The 24680-nt window shown below is 45.4% G+C and overlaps 1 protein-coding gene across 1 annotated transcript in view; it reads left to right on the top strand.

The window, feature by feature from the left end:
- The first annotated feature begins 673 nt into the window (after nucleotides 1-673).
- Nucleotides 674-24680, top strand: part of LOC144798386 (toll-like receptor 2) — a 394865-nt gene continuing 370858 nt past the window's right edge. The window contains exon 1 of the transcript XR_013603528.1: nucleotides 674-847. The gene's annotated coding sequence lies outside the window, so the exon portion shown is untranslated. The remainder of the gene's footprint in view (nucleotides 848-24680) is intronic.

Genomic DNA, 24680 nt, shown 5'->3' with positions numbered 1-24680 from the left:
AAAGCCATTGCGAGACCTATTGGCTTTGCCAATGTGTGTTTTTAATGCACTTTGAGCACTGATAAAACATCACACATAACCATACTGAAAACCTCAAAATGTCAAACATAAACAGCCGGAAACTTGACACCTGGGTTGTTAATAACTACAGACAAGGGTAATTTTGAATGTTATTGTGAGTTTTAGATCAATTTATTTTTAATAGCTGGTTTGCTTATTTACGAATACAATAACTTACAATGATTTATTACATTAACACATTCAGTCGCACTAAAACTTCACACATAACCATACTGAAAACCTCAAAATGTCAAACATAAGAGGCGGAAACTTGACACCTAGGTTGTTAATAACTACGGACAAGCGTAATTTGGAATGTTATTGTGAGTTTTAGATCAATTTATTTTTCAATAGGTAGTGTGCTTATTTACTAAAATAATAACTTTCAATGATTCATTACATTAACACACTCATTTGCATTGCTGTTGCAAATAGGTGCAGCTCTTCCTCTGAAAGTCTTCTGACAGAGCGATGCTCAGTCAGAGCGCCGTTTGATGACGTATTATTAAGGGCGCGGGGCCAATCGAAATGCACGCTGCTTTGTTGCGACAGGATACGGCGAGGAGTCGGAGATGGCGTCGCAGCAGATGCAGGGACAGATGATGTAGATGAATGCTCAGATGATGAACGTAGCACCAGGTCCCAGTGGGGGTCCTGCACCCCCGGGGCACAATAGCACCTCTTCTCTGGTCCCATGGGCCCTGTTCAGCAACCGCAGCAGCTTCAAGATTTCGATCCTGTGCAAAAGTACAGGCTGCTTGTACCACAACTAAAGGAAAGCCTGCAGGTGAGAACCCTCGCTCGTTACGTTGCTGATTTGAGTTTTCGTTACTGGTGCATGTGAACTGTGATTTTTGTAGTCTTGAATCTATACTTTAAGCCAGTTGTACAAAAACTTTTGCTTACAGTTCATGTCAAATTGGTACCCCGCAGCTCGAAGCCTAATTTGTGGGTGACATGGAGCGTTCTGGTCATTTTAGCTAGAGTACCGCAGCAATTGCAGCCCCGTGGAAGGTACGAGGAAGACCGAGCGATTTAACATGGTGCATCTCGAAAGAAAACCTCTAATTTTTAACTCTCTTTTACAGGCACAGCCTTGTCAAACGAAATAACCCAGGCTAGAGTTGATGGTTAAAAATGTGACTTCGACTTATACATCTCCCTAACTTTACCTCTGTACTGCTCAGAAGATTTGTTTGGAGTTAGCCGCTTTAGAGAGTAGTAAGCCGAGAAAAGGGGTGCTAAAAGACTGCATGTCCCGCCAAGAACTCCCTTCTGTATAACCCAATGTGTGGGTTTAAACCTTTATGTCGATACGTTTTTCTTTTTGTGTGTTTCAGTAGAAGGTAAGGCAGAACGTTTTTGGGCCACAGTCGAGACCTGCCCGCGATTTGGGAAGGGGGGGCCGCATTGGCTTTCTCTCTATGTGTTGATGAGGGAATGGTCTAAGTGTTAGAGTCTCAAACCACTGTGCACGGTATTAACTTTGTTCCGCAAGTAGCAACGTCCAAATAAGTAGTTCAGTGTCCTAGAAAATATATCCTGATATTTGAAGATCAAATCATTCTGGGTGTCAGGATATTCTGAACGGATTAATCTAGTGATATTAATACGAACAAGACAGAGCGTGCTTGGATCGCGCGTGCGCATTACAAAAACGAAAGTGGAGCTTGCGATGACGGAAGGGAGATGTGCACATGCACGTGTTCACGGGTGCGTACACAGACCCCAATCGGCGCGTGCCCCGGTCTGTATCACTTGGCAGGCAAGACGGTAACAATAGGCCTCGCTGGCGACTGCGTCGCCATGTGCGAGACCCAAAAAGGGAAGCACGGTGAGAGACACAGATACTGTGTAGGGGTTTGGAACCTGCCCATGCTGTCAGATTACCTGAGTTGGTAAAGTTTCAATCTGTGCTTTTACAGCTTTTACACAGTTGTTGATTTCGGCTGTCCAGTCTGCGCTACCGAGGCCTGCGATGCGTTGTCCTGAGGATAGGTCTTTATTTGGGTGATGCTGGGTTGTGGCCCTAGATCCCTGGCTGTTGTGGGGTTTTTCCGCACAGTTTGTTTCCTCTGTGGTGGTTGACCTTCCCTTCCATGATGTCCTGTTGGACATCCTGACTTATGCATGGCTTACCGCAGATACGCAGGGTTTTCTGCATTTTTTGGGACGGCGGTTTCGCCTTGGCAGACTTTGTCTCTCACTTTTCTGCATTTCCATATGCTGCTTCTTCTTTTGGGGTGCGTGCTGACTCCTGTTCAGGCTGTACTTCACTGGTCCTTCTCATGGGTTGTGTGGAGTTGTTTGGCTGTTTACGGGCCCTCCTTCCTGTATTGGCTTGGTGGGTTGAGACTTCTCCTCGGCTGACGTGGCACTGGTGCCTTGGCCCACTGTCTGTTTTCTGTGGCTCCTTGGCTTTTTGGCTACCTCTACTGACAGTCTGTGTGGCGGTGCTCTGTCTTCCTCTCGGCCCTTTCGTGGGTGGGGGGGCTGTGTTCCGTTTGGTTCCCAGCCTCTGTTGCGCCTGCTGCTGCCCCTGGGTGTTGGTCATCTGGGGCTTTGGGTATTGTTGTGCCCTGGGGGGGTCTCCGTGACCTGTTGGTTGCGGTTGCGTCTCTTCTTCTTTGGGTCTGTGTCCTACTCTTGGTGTTCATCTGGTAGTGGGTTCCCTGTCTCTGTTGCTGTTGTTGTTGTGGTTTTGGGGGCTCGGATCCGTTGTTCATGGCTTGCTGGTCCGGTCTGATTTCCGACTGGTGTGTCCTGTCGGTCTTCACTCTTGGTTGCCGGATTCCTTTCCGGGCCGTCCCCCTTTTTGGGCTGTTTTCAAGGTTGCTCCGTTGTCCTTTGGCCTGTGTTGCGTTTTTCCTTCTTCTTTGGGCGTCGGCCTGTTTTTGGCTCTGGGCACTGTTGTGCTGGTTCCAGTGGCGGAGCGGGGCCAGGGTTCCTCTTCCTCTTTGTTCCTGGTCCTGGCGCCCGTTAGTTCCTTTCTGCACAGTTCTGTGTCCTGGGGCTTTATACCGTTTGGTGCTGCTGGGTGGTTGTTCGCCTTGCGGTCTGTCGTTCCCCTCTTCCTGGTGGGTGTTTTTTTTTGGCTTCCCTGGCTTTGGGAGTTGACTGTTTTTCACGTTCCATCCGTCCGGCTGGTCCGCGGTTCCTGCGGTTTGCTGTGGATGGGTTCCTTTCTCTGTTTTGTGGGTTGCCTTTCGGCCTCTCTCCTACTGCCCAGGTTTTTCCGCTGTGCTGGATCCTGCTGTGCAGGTTTTTTTCCAATTGGAAATTCCACCCTACTTGCACCTGTTCTTCTAAGTTGTGCAGGGTCAGGCCTGGTCAATACCTGGATGTGTGACCGTCTGGGATGGCGAGGTGCTGTAGGCTTTTCCCTATGTTTCTTTTGCCCGGTTTCTGCTTCCACCCTCCTTGTGGCTATTCTGTAGATGGTAGCGTTGATGGCCTTGTTCCGGTTTCTGGGGTTCGTATTGGTCTGGCCATTTTTCATCTGGTTCCTGTTCTGGGCCTTCGGTTTCTCTGGGCCTGTTCATCACTTTACAGGGGGCTGTTTTCTCCCTCTGGCTCGATTCTCTTCCCTGTTGACTCTTTTGCTAGTCGTGCTGGGTCGCCCTTCTGCCCTTCGGGGTTGGTTGTAGCTCCAGGGGGTGGTGGCTGCCTCCACGGCTGTGGTTCCTTGGGCTTACCTGCTCCTCCTGTCCTTGGTGTTTCTTCTGATGTACTCCTTGGGTCCTTTTCCATGCAGGTTACGTTGCTCTGGTTCCTTACTCCCCTGTTCTAGTTCCAACTTTGGCCTGGTGGCTTTGCTCTGCCAACCTGGTGTTTGGGGTGCGTTTCAGCTCCCTTCTCTCCTCTTGTTGTCCTTGGATGCCTGTCCTTGGGGGCCACGTTGAGGTCCTTGGTGGCCGACAAGTTTTTTGTTTCGTGCTGGCCTTCCTGTGCCTCATTGTTGCTTGGGCCTTCTTGGGGGGACCAGTTGCATGTCTCTGTTCCTGCTGGCTTTCATGTTTTGTTCCTACGACGCTATGGCTCCTTGGTATGTCTTGTGCCTCTGGTGGCACAGGCTTCCATGGCTCACTCTGGGCAGTGTCTACTCTGTTGGCTTTGAGTTTCTGTTCGGGAACGTCTGCGTTTTCGTTCGTAGACACAGCTTGGGCCGTTTCCTCCTGTCCTCTGTTTTGTGCCATCTGGTGCTCGCTTTGGTGGCGCATTTTCTTTGTTTGGTTCAATTTGGTATGGCCCCTGCACATTTCCTTGGCCTTCGGGCTTTCTGTGTGCCTTCCCTCCTATTTTTTCCTCCCCAATAGTCGGGGGATGTAAGGGGTGTGTGTAGGTGTCTGTATCGTTGGCCTCGCTGTCTTCGGTTTCCGCTCCTGCTGCTGCTGGCGGGGGTCGGGTTTGGCCGGACTCCATTGACTCTAGCTCCGCTTTTGGGTCCACAGCTGGTTTTTGCCTTGTCTTTGTCGCTTGCTTCTGACGGCCTGGCTCTTGTGCGGCTGTCGTTGGCGTCTTTGGGCTGTTCCTCTGTGGTGGCTCGTGGCATCCAGTTATCGTGTCGGCCTTCGACCCTTGGGTGCTGTGGTCGTCATTGGGGTTCTTTTTTCTCTTGGTGTTCTTCCCATTGGGTAGTTCCTGTGCTGGGGCATCTTACTTCTGTGTTGGATTTTCTCAGGAATGTTTTTTTTTACATGGCCTTCCCCCTTCCGCTTTGTCTTTTCAGTGGGCAGCGGTTCGTGCTTGTCGGGGTCCTGGGGCCTCCTTGGTGGTTTTTGCCCCTTTGGTGAGTCGGTTTCTTCTGAGCTTTCGGCTTCGTTGGCCGGTCTCTCCTGTGCTCGTGTCTTCTTAGGTTTTGCCTGCTGTTTTGGGGGGGTCTGATGTTGCCCCCTTTGAGCCCTTGCTGGTAGCGGACTTGTTCTGGTTGTCTGCTACTGTGGCTTTTTTGCTGGCCATCACCTCCGCTCGTCGGTGGGTGTGTTGGGTGCTTTGCTCGTTTCTTTTCTCTATTGGAAGTTCCCGCCGGATCAGGTTGTTTTGTGGCTTGTTCCGGCCTTTCTGCCTGTGGTTTCTTCCTGTTTCCTTTGACAGCTGGAGGTGATTCTTCCTGATTTGCCTGCTGGGGGTCCCTTGTTACCCCTTCCTTGGTTGTTTGCTGGACTCTCCGGTTTTTCCCTCCATCATTCCCTGGAGTTTTCGGTTTTCTCCTGCCCTGTTTGTCTCCTGTGGGGGTGTGGCTTGGGGGATGTGGTTTCCGATTCTACGGTTGGTCGGTGTGTGCGTTTGGCGGTCTGCCTGTCTTTTCAGTCCTTTGGATCTGCCGCCTCCGTCTCTGGTGCTGGGTCGTTCGACGCGTTCTGTGTCTGGTTCCTGGGCTGGGGCGGCAGGGGTTTCTATCCAGGGGTTTGGTGGGCAGCCACCTGGCTGTCCTGTCACGTATTTGTGCTACCTTATTGGCTTGATGTTTTACATGCCTCTGCTGGCTGTTTTTTTGTTGGCATCTTGAACGTTGCTGTTCGTTGATCTTTACAGATTTGTACTTTGCATGGATCCCTGGTGTCCTGCATTTTTTGTTGGTTCTCTGCTTGTGAGTTCCTCACGTTGTAAGGACTGGGACGGGGAGGACCCATGAGGGGGTAATGTCTTGTTACTTACTGGTAATCTTCATTACCCCGGTTAGGGTCCTCCCCGTCCCAGTCCTCTAACCTCCTGCCCTCCCGCTGTGTTTGTGTCGGAGTCTTGTTGATAACAGGCATGGCGGTAGGTGGGAGGGGCTTATGTAAGCTTTTGAATACTGGCGTTGTGATTGGCTGGGTGAAGGCAGGATTGCCCCACGTTGTAAGGACTGGGACGGGGAGGACCCTAATCGGGGTAATGAAGATTACCGGTACGTAACAAGACATTTTTCAATTGCAAGCCTTACGCATTAGGGATAATGTATAAAAAATGTGTTTAGCTACATGCGCAAGGTTTGCCACGTGAAAATGTAAATAAGAACAAAAAGACACGCAGCTTTTCAAATGCCTCTAAAACAGATTTCCCAATAAAAACAATTAGAAGAGAGACACGCAGCCTTTCAACTGGCCCCATTCATTTAACCTAATCACCATATGGCATCTGTGATTCACATCCTGTTTAAATGATGCCTTTCACCGGGCAAGTGCTGGTCACTTTTCTTTTTTTGTAACAGACTTTTAATAAGTGTTTTAGAAAAGGAAGTAAATATGGTATCTTAACATATTGTTTAAAGGCCTGGGCTAAATATTAGCAGTCACAGTCCTTTTAATGGGGGGGTCCCACACCAATCGCCACAAGACAACACTCCTCTTTCATTCACTCCAGACACCTCGAGTTGAGTGAATAAAGGGCAACAAATAGACAGTGTCGTGAACAATAATAAGCGCATAGCTTTTATTGTCTTGCTTATTTGAACTTAAGAGCAATTCACTTTAATATTTTTATAAATAACTGTCACACCTGCGCCAAACAGGATGTGTGTTTGGGAAAAGGTAGATGTATGCTGAAGTCACTGAATACTGGGACATTTGTTCAAAGTTTTGATCGTGTACTCTGCGCTATACACTAGAGTTGAAAGGCAGAAAGTGACATTTAGTCACGCGCATCTGCTCTGTAACATTAGTGCACTCCCAAGAGTGCACGAGCATAGACTGTACTATGGAGTCACCTGCATACATATAGCCAAGGTGCTATATGTAAAGACAAACTATAGCAACGGAACATACCAATAACGAGGGGTGCATAGTCGTTGCTTATGAGAAGCAAGGCTGGCAGTAATTGCACCTCTTTTATCCTCCACTTGCAGGTTTTCAAAACCTAAATAAAAGGAATTGTCATTTACAATGCCAATAGCTCAAACTCTCGCAAATGCGAGACCTATTGCGTTGCAAATGCTTGTTTCTAAAGAAATGACTAAGCTATTTCGATAGGTCGGTGTGAGATGTCCCCAAAGGGCATGTCTCTCGTCCCCTCGCTATAACAGACCAGAGAGTCCCGTGAGGTTAGACGGGTCTCAAGCAGATACCCGGCTTTGAATAAACGAGCTTGCCCTTACAGGCCCGCTGTTCACACACAGCACCCCGGGGGGACACCCTTTTATTGACGCACGTTGACAACAAGCTCACCTGCAATTATGCGGTCAAGTCATTGAAACCTGCATTTAAGACCACCTGCCTGCCCACCGACACGGCTAGGCCTGTGTGCTACATGTGCCTTAGACTACCCCCACACACTAGCCACTTGAGCTGCTTTCGGTGGCCAGGCAGAGACGGGCTCGTGCCTGCTCCGTTAGCAGTCATTTAACCGCATGCGTGCGGTGCAGATTTCCGCGCTGCGCTGAATTTTTAAAAAAACAGTGGTGCATGACGAGCTCAGCTCGTCATGAGCGTACGAGAGGCGTAACTCATGACGAGCTGAGCTCGTCATCCGCCTCGAAGGGGTTAATATACATGTCTGCAGGGGGGCAGGTGCCGCTTTAAGCAGGAATTGAGATGGAGACCGGTACACAAGTCTTCCTTTTAACAGCACAGGAGCTGATTACAAAATTCAGCATGTCCAGTATTATTGCGCGTGGTATTTACCGGGTGCGGTAATACCGCATCATTCAGTATCCTCACACTGGAAAGGTGTATAATGCAGTAGTATGGAATGTTTCTCTCATTCTGGGGTGCAAAATTTAGAATTTATTTTCCCCCAACATTTTATGCAAGGTGTAACATGCCAAAATTGATATGGGAGGGGAAAAAGCAGTATAATTATGATTTGGGAACCAACTCCTCTTGGTTTTCGCCTCTGGATTACTGCACTTAGAAAGGATGCCCTTAATGTGTTCTTGGGCCCTCGTTCTATCTTGCACAGGAAACACATCGGTAATCCTGTACCTGGAATTACAGATAATATGAGGTTTGATAATGCCCAGATACTGGACTACCACACTATTTCAGGTTTTCTCTAATTACTGGAAAATTATTATGGTTGTATATGGACACAATATCAGAAAACCTTGATGGTATTCAATTACCGCACATCTTGGAATAGCGCTTGGGCTGATAAGTCTTGTTACTGGCCATATTGGGATTTTCAAGGGTCTCATATCCTTAAAGTAGCAAAATTAGGACCATATTCCCAAGGAAGTGGCGGAGAGAGGCGTTAGCCTTCTTGGCTTAACACCCCTCTCCGCCACTTCAGAAACAAAAGGCTGCACCCTATTCTCAAGGATATGGTGCAGCCTGGCGTTTCCCCCTGCGATGGCGCTAAGTTTCACAACTTAGCGCCAACGCAGGCACCCTTGCACCAGAGTGCAAGAATGTCTGCAAGCAGGGAGGTTTGTCTATGTACAGGAAGGTGTCCCTTCCTGCACATAAACAAACCTTAAATGCCACTTTGTAACGTACATGTGTGCTGCTCCATGCAGCACACATGTAAGTTACAAAAGGGCATTTTAAAATAACGGTTTTTTTATGTACCTTCCTGTACATAAACAAACCATGGCTTTTTGTTTTTTCCATGTGTGATGCACAAGGCAGCACACATGGAAAAAGCAAAAACAAGGAGAAATAAAGCATTTCTCCTAGTTTCACCACCTTAAGACCAGATTTTTCCTGGTCTTAAGTTTGGCGCTGCCTCCTATTTATGCTGCCCTTGTAAATAGGAGGTAGTGTCAAACTTAATGGATATTGCGGTGGAACGCCCACCGCAACACCCACTGCACGCCCCTTTCACGCTAAAAACAGAGTGAAGGGGGCCCTATTCACAAGGCAAAGTGAAGCCGCTTAATGAGGCTTAACGCTGCCTTGTGAATAGGGCTAAGCCCCTATTGCCAATGTGGTGGTGATGGGGGCTTGAGAATATGCCTCTTAGTTTACGTCTAGTGAACCACCGAGAACACAGTGTTAGATTGTAATGATTATTAACGGGACTGCCCAAAATGGGAAAAATGAGGCACAAATCATATACTGGCACATGCATCAAAGCTTTTTGCGATCGCAAACGGTGCGATTCGCAACAATTGGCTATATGCATCAAGGGTCAAGGCCCTTGCAATTTGAGAATTCGCAATCCGCAAATTGAGAATGTCTTCCCATTCATTCCTATGGGCCTCTAGGCCCATAGGAATGAATAGGGAGGTATTCCTTAATTGCGACTCGCAATTTGCGAGTCGCAATTAAAGAATGTTTAGAAATCGCTGTTTTTTAAGCGATTTCTACATGCATAGGCTTTTGGGATTCCTTAAAAATCGCAATTAGGAAATCGCAAAAGCCAACATTGATGCATGTGCCTGATAGTCATTTTGTACTTATAAATTAGTAATGCTTGATTTATGGCTGCAAATATTCTTTAGAATCTCAGAAAACTTGAGTTTGCACTTGAAAAGGGATTTACTGCTGTGTAACACTACACAGGAATTGTGTAATTATATACATGGTGGCAGAGAGAGTGGCAGTGAAGGTATTGGAAGTCCAGCCCTGCTCCATTGGCTATTTAACAGGCACTGTTATTATGTCCTCACTGGATTTTACACACACTGGCTTGTGCCACTGTGGTTTCAGAAGAGAGGCCAGGACTTGAATGGGAATGGGGCATGAGATAGCTAGCTCACTTCAGGCCAGGACTGTGGAGACCCCGTGGTAGGGCAGTGTGCGCTGCTGGAGCCCATGCTGTACCAATACGTGCAAGGGCTGTTGTGTGTCAGCGCTGCTAATCCCATTGATTGCACGAGAAGCGTTTGTGTGTATTTTTTGTGATTTATAAGTACTCTCAATCAAAGATTAACTGGGGGAGAGAGGAGGGAAACAAACACTGCTTAGCTTTAAAAAGAACAAATTGCCTCTGCTATTCACAGGCCCAGCAGATGGCTTTCAAGCCTTTTGAATTAAATACTCAAAGTCATCTTAAGGACTTATTATCTGAGAAAAATTCAAGAAGAGAATTCGAGGGCCCTTTGGGAGTCACAAGTACTCAGGGCGAGAGCTCGCTGCAGAATTCTCAGGAATACGCCAAAGCCGCTCATATGGTGCAAAGAAGCAGCCTTTTCATGATGCATTCCATCATAAAAGAAAAAACACATATTTCTAACGTCATATTTACAGTGCTTTTTACACTTTGAAGCAACTTCAGTGCGCCCGCGTGCGAGAACACATGAAAAACACATTTAAAATACAAACAGGACTATAAAAGAATGAAGATAGGGAACATGTTTAGGAGTGGGGTCTAGTTATAGGCAGCGCCACTGGAATTAAGCAGCAGGAGATGACCAAATTAAGCGGCCGGGTTGACTAAATTATTCTGTAAAAAGAGCCAAATTAGGTGGCATAATACAGCACATTTTGTGATAGAATGACTTCAAAATGTTGTCATTTTCACCAATTTTAACACTGTTTTAGCAAAGATCTCACTTCAGTACCAATAAGCTACTGAAAGAGGACCAGTCAACCTTTGTGAAGTCTTTCCACTGCATGGCAACATGGGTTGCTGTAAGTAACGTGTTTGAATTAAAAACAATTTTCCCCCCAAATCTGTAAATTATGCAGCAGATTATGGATTGTGTTGCCCATGCGGCACATTCATAATTAGGTGGTAAAGGCTGAAAAAATTCATATAATTACAGTGGCCCTTATAGGAAGGTTTTTTGATCCTGATTAGTTGGATGGGCGTTAGAGCTGGGACTTTTTCATGGAAAATTCAACCTAACCCCAATGGATCCAAACACTAGAGTGTCGGGTGTGCCCTTCTCTGGCACTAAGGTGTGGGCCGCAGGCAGCCTCACTCGAGGGCTTGGAATTACTGCCAGTGGGAGACGCGTGAGCGCACCTGCGCACATAGAGAGCGATTTAGATTGTGTGTTAACGATGGAAAGCCCTAATACTTTGTTTATTCCTATTTCTTTGTATTCCACCTGGCTCGGGACCTCGTGATTGGTGTGCTTCCGGTACCAGGAGGTGTTCTGGTGTCAGATCTGGTGAGAGTTTGGCTGCTGACTCTCTGGTCCCTCGGGACGCACAGAGTGCAGTGTTGTGGAAACGGGCCACTTCCACGGAAAAAGGGATGCGCTGTGCGTCGAAGGCCGCGTGCTTCCTGCAGGAATGTTCGCCTGAGAGTCTTTGTTCACATCCATCCATGTCAGGGTCGAGGAGCCCCTCACAGGCTCTGAAGGGCCAGGCGTGCCCAGGAAAGGCGCACAGCACGCGCATTGACCCACACACAGGATGACACGGCTGCACTGCTCAGGATGCAGACATGCTTATACATCCAGGGTTGATGCTGTGTGGGACGCAAGGCGCGTTGACTCCACGTCACAGTGCGGCGCCGTGAATCACAACAAGGTCACAATCCGGGAGGCTGAGCAGGGCTATATAAGGCCGCGCAGGGCCCATAAGTCTGTCAGTCGGACATTGCGGTCAAGATGACCATGGGAGTCCGAGGGCCCGGCCCTCCTGACGAGGAATCAAGCTCTCCGGCCATGATGGGACTCTGCGCCTGCGGGTTTCGCAGGCAGATGAGGATACTGCAGGTAGTCTTCTGCCTGCTGGCCTTCGTGACGTGCCTGGGGTCCGTGATCTACCTATGCAGGCACTCACAGTTCCAGTTCCAGCAGCAGCAAGAGACTCTCTCTGCCCTGGTGGAAGTGGTGTATGAGCAGCGGTCCAGTCTGGAGCAGTCCCTTCAGAAGGAGCGTGCGGAGCACAAGACCAAGGAAGATTTTGGGGTACAGAACTTAAAAGCTCAAGAAGCCCTGAGCAAGGAGAAGGAAGGCGCCATGAACCACGACGCCGCCCTCCCCTCTCGGCACATGATCCCGAAGAACCAGTATGAAGGAGCCAAGAAGCAGCTCCTGGACTTACAGGCGCAGTATAACTCCCTAAAGCTGGAAAACCGGCGCGCCTTGGAGATCTACAACCAGAAATATGCCCAGCTCCAGCGGGAGAAGGAGAACCACGTGGAGATGCTGATGGATACGATATCGAAACTAATAGAAGACAGTACAGTTCTTCGCAATGCATTTGAAGAGGTCCGCTCTAAGCTGCATAGTGCGCAGGAGCAGCTGAATAAGATGCACCAGCTGAATGAAGCTCTTCGGACGATACCAAGCTACAAGCTGGTCCCAGCCCTGAGGCACCACCCATTGCAATTACAGACCCCAGATGAGAAGCCTTCCCGAGCCTTTGAAGCTGAATTGCAGCGCATTCGTGAACCTACTGGCCTACAAGCGAATACTCTGGAGACATCGACAGACTCTGGGAAGAAAACCCCAGACAGTGCTGCCCAGGCTTTTGAAACTATCAGAAAATTGCTTGTACCCCGGACGGGGTCTCTTGAAGTTCTGACAGTCCTACAAGCGAACACTCTGGAGACGCCGACAGGCTCTGGGAAGAAAACCCCAGAAAGTGCTGCCCAGACTGCAGTATCTATCGGAAAATTGTTGGTACCCCGGACGGGGTCTCTTGAAGTTCTGCCACAACCAGCCTTGCCTCTGTGGCTATCGAAGGATAGAGATAGCCGTGCTGTGCGTTTCTAGAGGACGGTGAATAGCGCCCAGGCTGGAGAGGAGCCGCTGAATGAATTAAAGAAACTATAAACTTCATCAGAAACAGCACCATCTACTATGATGAATTTGGGAACATGAATATTGGCTAAGACATTGTGACCTGGACAGTAGACAAGAATGGGATGCCTTTTACGCCCCGTTGGCGAGTACACAGGAAATCTGATGCCGATCAGATTCAGTGCCACACAGAGACAGCTAACAACCTTTGACAGCCCTATACTCCAGTGTGTGTGAAAGAGAAAGGGACTGTGCAAGCTCTCTATCAAAGGGGCCAAATTATGAATTTAAGGAACATTTGATTCAACTCTATTCTTGCAAGCCAGGTGCTGGAAGCAATATTACTCTCTCCTTTGCTGAAGACAGTAGTGGAACATCTCTTATTCCCGGCCAACCAGAAGAGACTAATGGAGGCCAGGCTACTCTTCATTCAAAGAGAATCCACTGACTCTCAGGCAGCAGAGATTAGTGGAAACCACTCTCCCTCTCTGTGGAGCATAATGGAAGCAATGCCATCCACTTCCACCCGAGAGAGAGTATTGGGTGCTCTTCTATTCTCCCCTTCCCGGCAGAGAGTAATGGAAGACATAGCTCTTTTTTCCACCCAGAAGACAGCCGTGGAAGTCACCCTACTCTTTCCGCTCAGAAGAGAGGAGTAGAATCTTCCTACTCACTCCAGCCAAGACTGACAAATGAAAGCCAACCACCTCTCCAGCCAGAAGAGAACAGCAGCAGCCAATGTAACCTTCTCTACCCAGCCGTTATACACTCCCCCTTCCTCACCATGGCAGTGCCAAGGGGCTTCAAATGTCCTTTGCAGACTTTTTGCCCACTTGTTTTTTTTAAAATTAGTTTAGCACTTTTTTGAGAAAGGTCCCTCTGCTGCCCTTTGTTTTACATTTTTTTGTCATGATGTCTCTCAGCACAGTGGTACCCTACACCTCCGCTATACTTTTTAAATACTAATTCTTTGTTACTTACCTTCATGATGGCTATTCCTTTCACCGTTCAGAGATTGCCGCTGGGCTAATGATCATCTCTAAATCTGAGGGACAGATCCATCAGCATGATGGAGGTAATGCTCTCCGCCACTCTGTCAAATAGAGCACCGTCTTTCAAATGCTAAATCAGCCCTCAGTAAGGAATAATTATACATGAACTCAGTTTGTGGAATCCCACACATTCAGTGATCCTTATGATCTTTAATAAAACATCAGAATTATTACTTTCACAGCCGCGCAGCCATTGCTTGTTTTATTTTAACTAGAGGCGCGCACGCGCATCTTGTTCCCGTATGTGGTGTGTCGTGGTGCGTGTGGAGGAGTATTGAAGTTTATTTTTAAGCCTTTATTTTCACGTCTGACTGTAGACCAGACCTTTACTTGTATCTTGCTTAATCTTCATAAACGGTAATGTTTTTCGTTTGAGACCACGGCAAGGAAGCCATGTTTTTTCCTTTCTGTCTACTGAACCAGGTACTCTGGTTTGAGCTGCAGATTTATGGTACACTAGAGCGCTCTAATCATGACCAGCTCAATCACCACAGTGCACTCCACTCCGCTAGATGGAGCCTGCTAATGGTTGATAACCAGAGATGTGGGATGTTAGCATAAACGCGATCTAAAATATAATATTTACAGCAGGTTTTTACATTTTGATTAATAATGCCTCAAAGTCAATCGCCATGACATCCTTGTCATTACATACTTCAGCACAAAACAGGGCTGGGGGTAACGTTGTGTTGAAATAGCTTAGAAGCCTTCTTTGGGTACCAGCCTGCAAACACCTGAACCTCTATGGTTAATTGCCCATGAAATTCTTGAGCCACGTGATGACTTTACAGTCTTCAGGTCAGAAACAATTACTTTGATATGTGTTCTTCATCATTGAAATGCTGTTTGTATCCCTCAAGCAGTAAAAGTAGTTATGGGTGAGATTTCCTACTTCAAGCTAGTCTAGTAAGCAAATGCTGTGCATGCAGAGTATTTTCACTAGATCCTTCACTTGTGATTATTTCATCTTAATATATTTTAGCCACAAAGTATTTCTCTTGCATTTTTGCTTCTTGGTCACTGCTGATTTAGCATATTTACATCCTTGGAGAGGGACAGATTTACTCCTCATTTTATTGTTGCCAAAAAGTGTTTAGTATTTACATTTACTTCCAGTGAATGCTTTGCGTGCAGGCTCACTTGCAACATGATGGACGTTAAAATAGATGCATATTCTTGTAATAGCCTCTGACTGAATGCAGTAAAATGCTGTATGGATAACCATTAACTTACTTGTGTCGTAGGAATCACTGTAGAAGGGCTTTGGGCATCAAGGTTTCTTCAGATGGAGTCTGGGTATCGGGGATGAGGGAAGGATTCATAGAAATGTTTGCTATACAAAGGGTAAAGTCAAGCAATCCGTAATAAGTGTATATGTTATATAGATTTTCATACCTGAGTCCCACAGTAGTAACAGTTTGGTTCCTAATTAATGCTGAAAGGTGAAACGAGAAAAGCGCCCGAGATTGGAAAGGTTGCGATAGTCTAGTAACTGGTGGAAGTCTTTTAAAAAAATCTTTTTGTGGGTGAAGTGGTAACATACATATTTCAGGCGACCGACCCGTAGTGTGAAAATTCCATCCTACAACATTGCATGTCGGGATTCATTCCTGACTCAAGGTTCTTTCTTATGACAAACCAATGGTAGGATAATGTGCTTATTATAGGAGAATGTATATATGGGAGACCTAAACACCAACAAAGGAGACTTTAACAGAGCACCAAAATATACTTTAACAAGCCTCACTTTATTTTTTTTTTTTAGATTTCTCTGCAATACCCCCTTGTACGTACTACAGTGGGAAATAAATGCTTTAGTTGTAATAGTGTGACCAAGATGAAAACTTTCTTACAGGTGTTGCTCCGGGAAAATGGGCCAAACGGATTATTGGTGCTTCTTTGCCATGAATATCTGGTTTAGGTGGTTGTTTATTAATTGTTTATGCTATTTTTAAGGCCCTTTTGCCTTCACTGTATGAAAAACAATATTGGTTTTCACAGTCCCAGATTACTTTTTTCTATTGGTTGATAAACATTTTATGCTGGTTGGTATGATTTAGAGACTGTTTAGTGTAACAGAAAACAAGTGTACTTGGTATTCTGACTATTAGGCACCTGCATATTTCTTATGCAATTGGCTGAGCGTTTCAATGTTAATGCATGACTTAAAAATCAAAAAGTCGTTGTATTATAATCTACTGCTGTCGTAGTACTACCTCTCAAATCAATTATACAATGTTTCAGAGTTTTAAAATGCTATTTTTGTTTCTTTTACCTGGCAGTTCTTTTAGTCATGTACCTCAAATGAAAATGTTATTTTCTATGTCTCTTACTTGATTGGTTACTGTCTCTTTTTGCAGTGAATGAACACATTGTTCAGTGATTTTGCTTCCCCGTTTGCGGGGAGTGCCTATTTGTGCGACAGGAACTGCATAATCACATTTACGATTTTTTATCCCCAAATTTTTCTTTGGTTTTAGGTCGAGTCTACTAGACTGCACATGCACTGTCTTGCAAGGCATATTGTGGCTACCAAAAACATGGAGGGACTTGGATCCCACCCATTGCTTAGCACTGGTTGGATTTCCTTGTCATTCTCATTTGCCTGCTTCTTATCTTGCCAGTCTTTTGTTTGTCCTTCCCATGTAGCATGCATCTTTACAATCTGCATCTTTACAATTGAAAATCACTTCTTTTTTCATTTTTATGAAGTACTGCTGTAAGTGAATGTGTTCTCATGCCTCTTCCCTCATGTACATATCTAACCACCCACTCGGTTAGCTCTGTTGCCTGACTGCTTCTCCACGCCAACTTTATCTCGCCCCTGTGCTTCAACTATTGCTTCCCCCAACCAGCACCCTCCTCTGTTGTGCTTCGACCCACCAATATGTTGCTTTCTGTTCTTCCCTTCCCTGTTGCTTTTGCTTACACTCCTGCCCTTCCCCTATTGCTTTTGCATTCCATCCTGTGTTGCTTAGCCGTCACCACCCCTTCTTCCTTCACCTTCCTACCCTCACCCTACCCATGTTGCTGTGCAGCATCACTCAGCGCCACCACAGCATCACTCAGCATCATCACACCATCTCTCAGCGCCACCACAGCATCACTCAACACCGCCACAGCATCACTCATAGCATCACTCAGTGCAACAGCAGCATCACTCAGCGCCACCACAGCATCACTCTGCACCACAACAGCATCACTCAGCACCACTACAGCATCACCCTGGGCCACCACAGCATCACTCAGCGCCACTACCACAGCATCACTCTGGGCCACCACAGCATCACCCTGGGCCACAACAGCAACACTCAGTGCCACCATAGCCTCACTCAGCGCCACCCCAGCATCACTCAGCACCACCACAGCATCACTCTGGGCCACCATAGCATCACTCTGGGCCACCACAGCATCACTCAGCGCCACCACAGCATCACTCAGCGCCACCACAGCATCACTCAGCACCACCACAGCATCACTCTGGGCCACCACAGCATCACTCAGTGCCACCATAGCATCACTCAGAGCCATCCAGCACCACCAAAGCATCACTCAGCACCACATCAGTATCACTCAGAATCGCCTTTGCACTAGTACACCAGCACATCATCATCACTCAGCAAGACCTGAGTATCATTCAGCATCACCTCAGCATCGTCTCCGCACCAGTCACCACCACTACCACCTCAGCATCCCCTCAGCCTGCTCTTGAAATCTGGCATCTGTTGATTCTCCCCTAGCGTCTGGCCGCTGCCAGTGTTATAATACGGGTACTAGTTCCCAACCTTCACCCTCTGATTGTTTATGCCTCCTCAAAAAAAAACTTTACCAAACAACCATTGGAATAGGCAGAAACAAGTTGCCAGCATTGCAAGAACAAAAGAAAACTGAGGACATTTTTTATTGTTAATACTTTTTTTAATATGCTCATTCAGTTCTACAGAATGCCTTCTTGGTCATATATAAGGTACAAAAATGCGTCTGACACTTTTTTATTAAACTTTTCAGCATGCTGCACAACAGCCACACTTCTCTACAGCACAGCTTAAAGGCATTGGTAAAGTCAATAGCTCTGGCTAAATACGTATAAGGCCCCAAAGGTGAGACCTATTGGCTATGCCAATGCTTTTCCTGTAATGTCACAACAACCAAAAAAAATTCTTGAAGAGTTTAAAGGGCACAGATATTCTACTCTGTATTTTTCAGACAATTGTATAAAAAATGCAGTTGAAAAAATCTGAGGTTTTGACTGTTAAAAATAAAGCAGGTGGATTTTCCATGAGGTTAATTCCTTTTTTGTGTCAAGATTGTGAGAAATCGTAGAAATGCTGCTGCTGAGGTTGATACTGAAGGTTTGAGTGCTTTCAGCATGATAAAAGCAGTATATGCACACTTGATTTTACTTTTACTTTTCAAGTAGTCCATATGACTTGCATATGGGAGGCAAATATCAATGGTTATGCTGTTTTGGCTAGCCCTCCCCATCATTCATGTACGATTGACTCTAAATTCCTCACTCCGCCCCATAATACAGTGATGGATCTGTATCCTTTGTCAGGAGGAGTGGCACCTCCCAGAAAGAGCGGGCATCCTTTGGTCTGGCCAATGGTATAAGACTCATCATGGCGGGCCTTGCTTGACCAACCAATCAGATTATTCCTCCGCCTATTCTCAAAGTCACTATCAAGGCTATGAGACCTCAGTGCTGCTAGAGAAGGAGGGTAATGAAGAACAGAGATATTAAGGAATGCACAACCAAATTCAATAATATTTAGAATATCTGAACATTGGAGGAGGACATGGGGGTAAACATAGATCAAGAAAACCTTCATTGAGTCCTCCAGCCACAAAACCCAGCTTGTTCCACTCTAAAGGATGTGTACATACAGCTGCTGTTTATACAGTTAAAGAGAAACCACTTCTGGTATTATTGAGTGAGACTGAACTGAAAGAATCCATTGCTATATGTCAGCTATATAAGGAGCAAAAGCACCTCTGTGTTCTTGTGTCCCACTGCAGGAACTAGTTTGTGAACCTTCCTAAAACGTTTAGTTTAAATTGGGTCGATTGCATATGAGTTGCATACATGAATACTTTTCTTCCTGCTAGGCATCTATTATGAATGATTTACTTTGATAAGTTTAGTATTCAATAGTTTTTGGGATGTTTAAAACACAGGACATAACAAAAACAGTGCATCCTCCAAGGTTGCTGTCACATTGGGAATATATATCTATGCTTGACCATAATTGAGATATGCATCAAGGTTGTTGATATTCCAGTGTATGTAGCCGGCTATCCCACCACAAATACTGCAGATACTGTTGGACCTCACATAGAGTAGAAATATCCCTAATGTCGTATATCATTGCACATTGACAGTGATATTACTGTAATCTTAATGTATCCATTTCAATATGTCAATTTAAAACAAAATATTAGTAAGTCAAACTGGTGGTCGCATCAGCCAATTAAACTGTTTCTATTACAGATTGAAAACATAATTATTTCTTGTGCAAAATCAAATGATCAAAGCAAACACACATTTTTATACCTTTGTCTAATGTCGATTAATGTATGTTAGCAATTGCACAAACAGTAAACTGGAAGTTTAGTTTAAAGTTCATTTTTCCCTTTAGGCTCTCAAACCTTCTTTTTTATAATTACAATTGTAGTACATGCTTATCGGTTTGAATGTTTTGTGCGATGAATGTTCAAAATGTATTAACTTATTTTGAAGAAAAAAATGACTGGACCAGTGCATATCTTCAATCAAGGACATCAATTAAAACATTTTTTTCCAAAGCGTGGCAAATTTGATGAATATTTTTTCAGTAATTTTTGCAGAAACTTCTGAAGCACGGTGTGGTGCAGAACTTAACATTACTAATAATGTGAGAAATTAGTTATTTAGAGTTGTCATATCGTGCTAAACCTGGAACCTTTTGCCAACTATTGAAAATGTTTTATTTGGATTCTCATAAAATGTTTTTGTTCTTTAAGTATCAGATCCCTGGGCTTAGGTGGATCAGAATTCTTGTTCTTGAAGTTGTGATTTGTGTTGGGCTACAAAAACACACCTCATGCTGTTACAACTTTATTCTATTCGACTTCATTGTTTAGGCCACAAGTTACTTTGTTTAAGGACCAGGCCACCAATTTACTTTGTTTCTGCACAAATTGTGTGTTGGATAATTTAGACCTAGTATTAAATAATCACTCTTGTAGGAATTTGACAACCAGACAGATGGAGGCATCAGTTGCTGTAATGCTGAATTTCTTTTCATTCTTTGGTGTACTGTACAGAGACACAAAAACACAAATGAAATTTCTTTCCAGGACTCACAATATCTGCAAATACATTCTGAACTGCATTTTTAACTATGTGTATTTGTTGTATCTTTTACTACACATTTAGATAATTCATAACACAAGTTAGGGAGTTATGCCTGTCATTTTTTCTACTTTAGTTAGATATTTTGTATTTGTTATATTCTTTTCCTCTGTCAACTCAGCAAGTCTGGCAGAAGTTGATGAACTCTAAAGGAACACACAGTTCCAACACTGCAGCTAGGAACATGCCATCGCTATGTTAGCCCATTTTAATTTGAAGTACCTAATTAACAAAATTAGTTTTCAACTGCATAGTCCTCTTGCGTCCTGATTTTGCAAAACTGTGAATTTTGATCTCATCCAGAATTGCAAACTGTAAAATATGCACAAATAAGGAATAGAGGCAAGCACACCCCTAATTGCTAAATTACCCCCTTATCCTTGTCTTTCCTTTACCTGACTCAGAAAGGACGGGGTGTAGGGGAAATCACAATGCATTAAGTGCAAATGTGTCCCCGACAGTCACTGTGCAAGCCCAGACAACAATACTCAGGCAAACGAAGGATGTTGATGTTTGATGTATAGTCAGAGAGAGAGAGAAGAGGATAGGGAACTCGTCCACCTTACCAAACAAGAACAAGTTTGCTACCTACTTAACTAAAGATTAGGAGATCAGGTTCTCATAATCCTTGCGGCAAGTGTGCCTTGGAACCCACAAGTTTGTTTTAAGAACCCTCACTCACCAACCTAGTTGGTGACATGCTTCATCAATATCGGGTTCCCGCCCCGCTCGCCAAATACTTCTAGGGTGTGCTATGCCACCTGATTACTGTGGAGCTGATTTTCTTTGTGATTGCGACAGTGAGTGTGGAGGTGGTGATATGTGATTTTAAATTGGTTCTGGAACTCCTAACATGTAGTGATTTTAATAATGGAAGCCCTGGTCAAACTTTAAAAACAGTGATGGATCTTCATGAGACTTAAATTGATCTCAATTATCCTCAACAATGCTTTATGTATATCATAGCACTGCCACCCATTCATAGGATGAGAAATTAAATTACTTGGAAGTGTAACCGCAGTGTTGGGAAATGCTTTCTACCATATATGTATTTGGGGTGGGTCCTCGCTTCACCAAAGTGGTTCATGGTTGTCAATGCACAGGAAAACACTGGATGTGGCTCTGATAGACACTTATGCGTCAATGCCACACTATGCACTGCATGTGCTACCAGCCGGTCACATACAATACACACTAAAAGCTTACAGGTCCAATTCGCCAAGTCTGTCCCGCTTGCTCCCGAAACCCAAAAAGCAACAGCTACCACAGGTGTTGAGAATCATCTAAGACTCAAAAAAGTCCTATCAGCCCACCCAATTGGCGGAGCATCGTCATGTAGGACCACATGGGACAAAGTCTGTGTGCCCTAGCCAAGATTGAAATGGCTATATAACATTAGACTATTGTCCAATAGATGGGCGATGTATTTTCAAGACTCGTGGTGCTGATAGAGTGCAGTGCAAAAATTAAGGAAACGTGGTGATTTTAAAATGACTGAGCAGACGGAAAAAAGATTTATTGGGATCCGTCTGAACGCCAACATAAAAACTAACTAACAGTGTACCAATATCACTGTTAATGTGCAATAGATATTGAAGGTCAACATGTTTCTGCCACAAAGGTGATTATTCACCGGCATTCGTCAGGACCATTATAGATAGAAAAAAAGCTACTGCAATGACAACACAATGTGTATGAATAAATCTTAATATAAAGAATATATATCACTGTGGTCTAATGACCACCCTACCATTACCTAGTGATTGGTGTATCCATAGAATATATCCTTTCTCAGCTTTATGTGGGAAGAAAGCCTCACCTCGCCCGGCAACAGCTCAGAGTAAGAGGGCCCCGCTCTATCCGTCGGTACCTCCGGTGGTGTGTCTAGCCGAAGGGGAGGTGACACCACTACAGACTGGTCACGCCAGTGAATAGAGAGCCCGTGGGTCAGGCAGGCATTCATCGCAAATAAATACTCATCACAGTTGAGCAACAAGTATGAAACACACCTGAACTATGCTTTTAATTATGATATGGAAGCGTTCCACTGCTTGGTGTCCGTTACTGTCCTAAAAATTTGAACATATATGACAACAGCATCCTGGTTTTGTGCTGGCAGCTACAAATGCAAATTCTGTATTTTTCAGACTTTTAGCAAAATGTCAGTAATGCAGCTAAAAGTGCTTCATTTTAAGCTTCTGGTTCATGGTTTAATTAGTCCGGAGGACAAACTAATTTCTGTTTAAATTATCGTGGACGCATTTTACTATTGTTTCATGGAACGCAGCACTGAAAGTTCTCCTGCTGGGCCAAGTTGCATGAAAGGGAGAGAGCAGAAATGCTCAATATATCAATCAATCAGGGAAATGTGAAGCGCACTACTCACCCGTGAGGGTCTGAAGGTGCTCGGGAGGGGGGTGTAGCTCCGAGTCAGCCGAATATACACAAAGATATAGAGGATTTCTGCTCTCTCTTTGAGCTGGCGCCCTGTGTGCAGCCTGGCACCAATGCAAGGGCACCGACTTTAAGGGCAGGATTCTTTTTTTGTGCAGAAAGGAATACCTTCCTGCCCAAAACAATCCAAGAGGCATTTTCCTCTTTCTACACGTGATGTAGAATGTATCACGCACAGAAAGAGAAAATGACGAGAAGGAAAAAATAATTTTCTTCTCGTTACGCCACTATCTGGGAGACGTACCGATTTTTTACAATCTCTGGTTTACAAACTTTATACATTTAGAATTAATTCAAAGCCATGGGTGGATGCATGGCAATGCCAATGCTCCACCCATGGAATGCTTCTGAGTGTTGCAATATGTTTTTACAAAGCCACGCTGCGCTAGTCACCCCATACGTTGTTTTGTAAATCTAAATTAAGGCATTGCCCTGTCTTGCGTCACTTTGTGTGTGAGGACAACACTACTATTCAATGAATCTGGCCCCAAATGTCTCAGGTCCATAGACCAGAGTGCTTGCCAATGGCACACTTAAGAGAGAAACTCAGTATTAAAACAATTAAATAAGGAGAAATGAGGGAAGAATTGACATATATATATAATTTAGACCACAAAAACCTTTTTTCGAACTAGTCTGTTCCTGTTTTACAATATTTTTTTTAGCTTTACGCCATAAAATACACTTTGGGCCTTTTCAGCATGAGTGACAGTGTCTCCTGTCTTCGGCATGAGTGACAGTGTTGCCTGTCTTCAGCATGAGTGACAGTGTTTCCTGTCATCAGCATGAGTGACACTGCCTACTGTCCTCTGCATGAGTGACAGTGTTGCCTGCCTTCAGCATGAGTGACGGTGTGTGACAGTGTCTCCCGTATTCGGCATCAGTAACAATGTCTCCTGTCTTCAGCATGAGTGGCAGTGTGTGACAGTTTCTCCTGTCTTCAGCTTGAGTGACCGTGTCTCCTGTCTTCAGCGTGAGTGACAGTGTCTCCTGTCTTCAGCGTGAGTGACAGACTCCTGTCTTCAGCATGAGTGACCGTGTCTCCTGTCTTCAACATGAGTGACAGTGTCGCCTGTCTTCAGCATGAGTGACAGTGTCTCCTGTCTTCAGCATGAGTGACAGTGTTTGACAGTGTCTCCTGTCTTCAGAATGAGTGACAGTGTGTGAGTGTCTCCTGTCTTCAGCATGAGTGAGTGTCTCCTGTCTTCAGCATGTGTGACAGTGCCGCCTGTCTTCAGCATAAGTGACAGAGTCTCCTGTCTTCAGTATAAGTGACAGTGTGTGACAGTGTTGCCTGTCTTCAGCATGAGTGACAGTGTCTCCTGTCTTCAGCATGAGTGACAGTGTCTCCTGTCTGCAGCTTGAGTGACAGTGTCTCCTGTCTTCAGCATGAGTGACAGTGTCTCCTTCTTCAGCATGAGTGAGTGTGTGACAGTGTCGCCTGTCTTCAGCATGAGTGACAGTGTCTCCTTCTTCAGCATGAGTGACAGTCTGTGACAGTGTTGCCTGTCTTCAGCATGAGTGACAGTGTCTCCTGTCTTCAGCATGAGTGACAGTGTGAGGCAGTGTCTTATGTCTTCAGCATGAGTTACAGTGTCTCCTGCCTTCAGGGTGAGTGACAGTGTCTGCTGTCCAGCGTGAGTGACAGGGTCTTCTTGTCTTCAGCGTGAGTGACAGTGTCTCCTGTCTTCAGCATGAGTGACCATGTCTCCTGTCTTCAGCATGAGTGACAGTGTAGCCAGTCTTCAGCATGAGTGACAGTGTTTCCTGTCGTCAGCATGAGTGACAGTGCCGACTGTCCTCTGCATGAGTGACAGTGTTGCCTGCCTTCAGCATGAGTGACAGTGTGTGACAGTGTCTCCTGTCTTCAGCATGAGTGACGGTGGGTGACAGTGTCTCCTGTCTTCAGCATGAGTCACAGTGTCTCCTGTCTTCAGCATAAGTGACAGCGTGTGACAGTGTCTCCCGTATTCGGCATCAGTAACAATGTCTCCTGTCTTCAGCATGAGTGGCAGTGTGTGACAGTGTCTCCTGTCTTCAGCTTGAGTGACAGTGTCTCCTGTCTTCAGCGTGAGTGACAGTGTCTCCTGTCTTCAGCGTGAGTGACAGTCTCCTGTCTTCAGCATGAGTGACCGTGTCTCCTGTCTTCAGCATGAGT

This window comes from Lissotriton helveticus, chromosome 12 (assembly GCF_964261635.1).
Source record: "Lissotriton helveticus chromosome 12, aLisHel1.1, whole genome shotgun sequence".
Classification (NCBI taxonomy): Eukaryota; Metazoa; Chordata; class Amphibia; order Caudata; family Salamandridae; genus Lissotriton; species Lissotriton helveticus.
The sequence above is the reverse complement of the archived record's forward strand: the minus strand, read 5'-3'. Positions and strand labels throughout refer to the sequence as shown.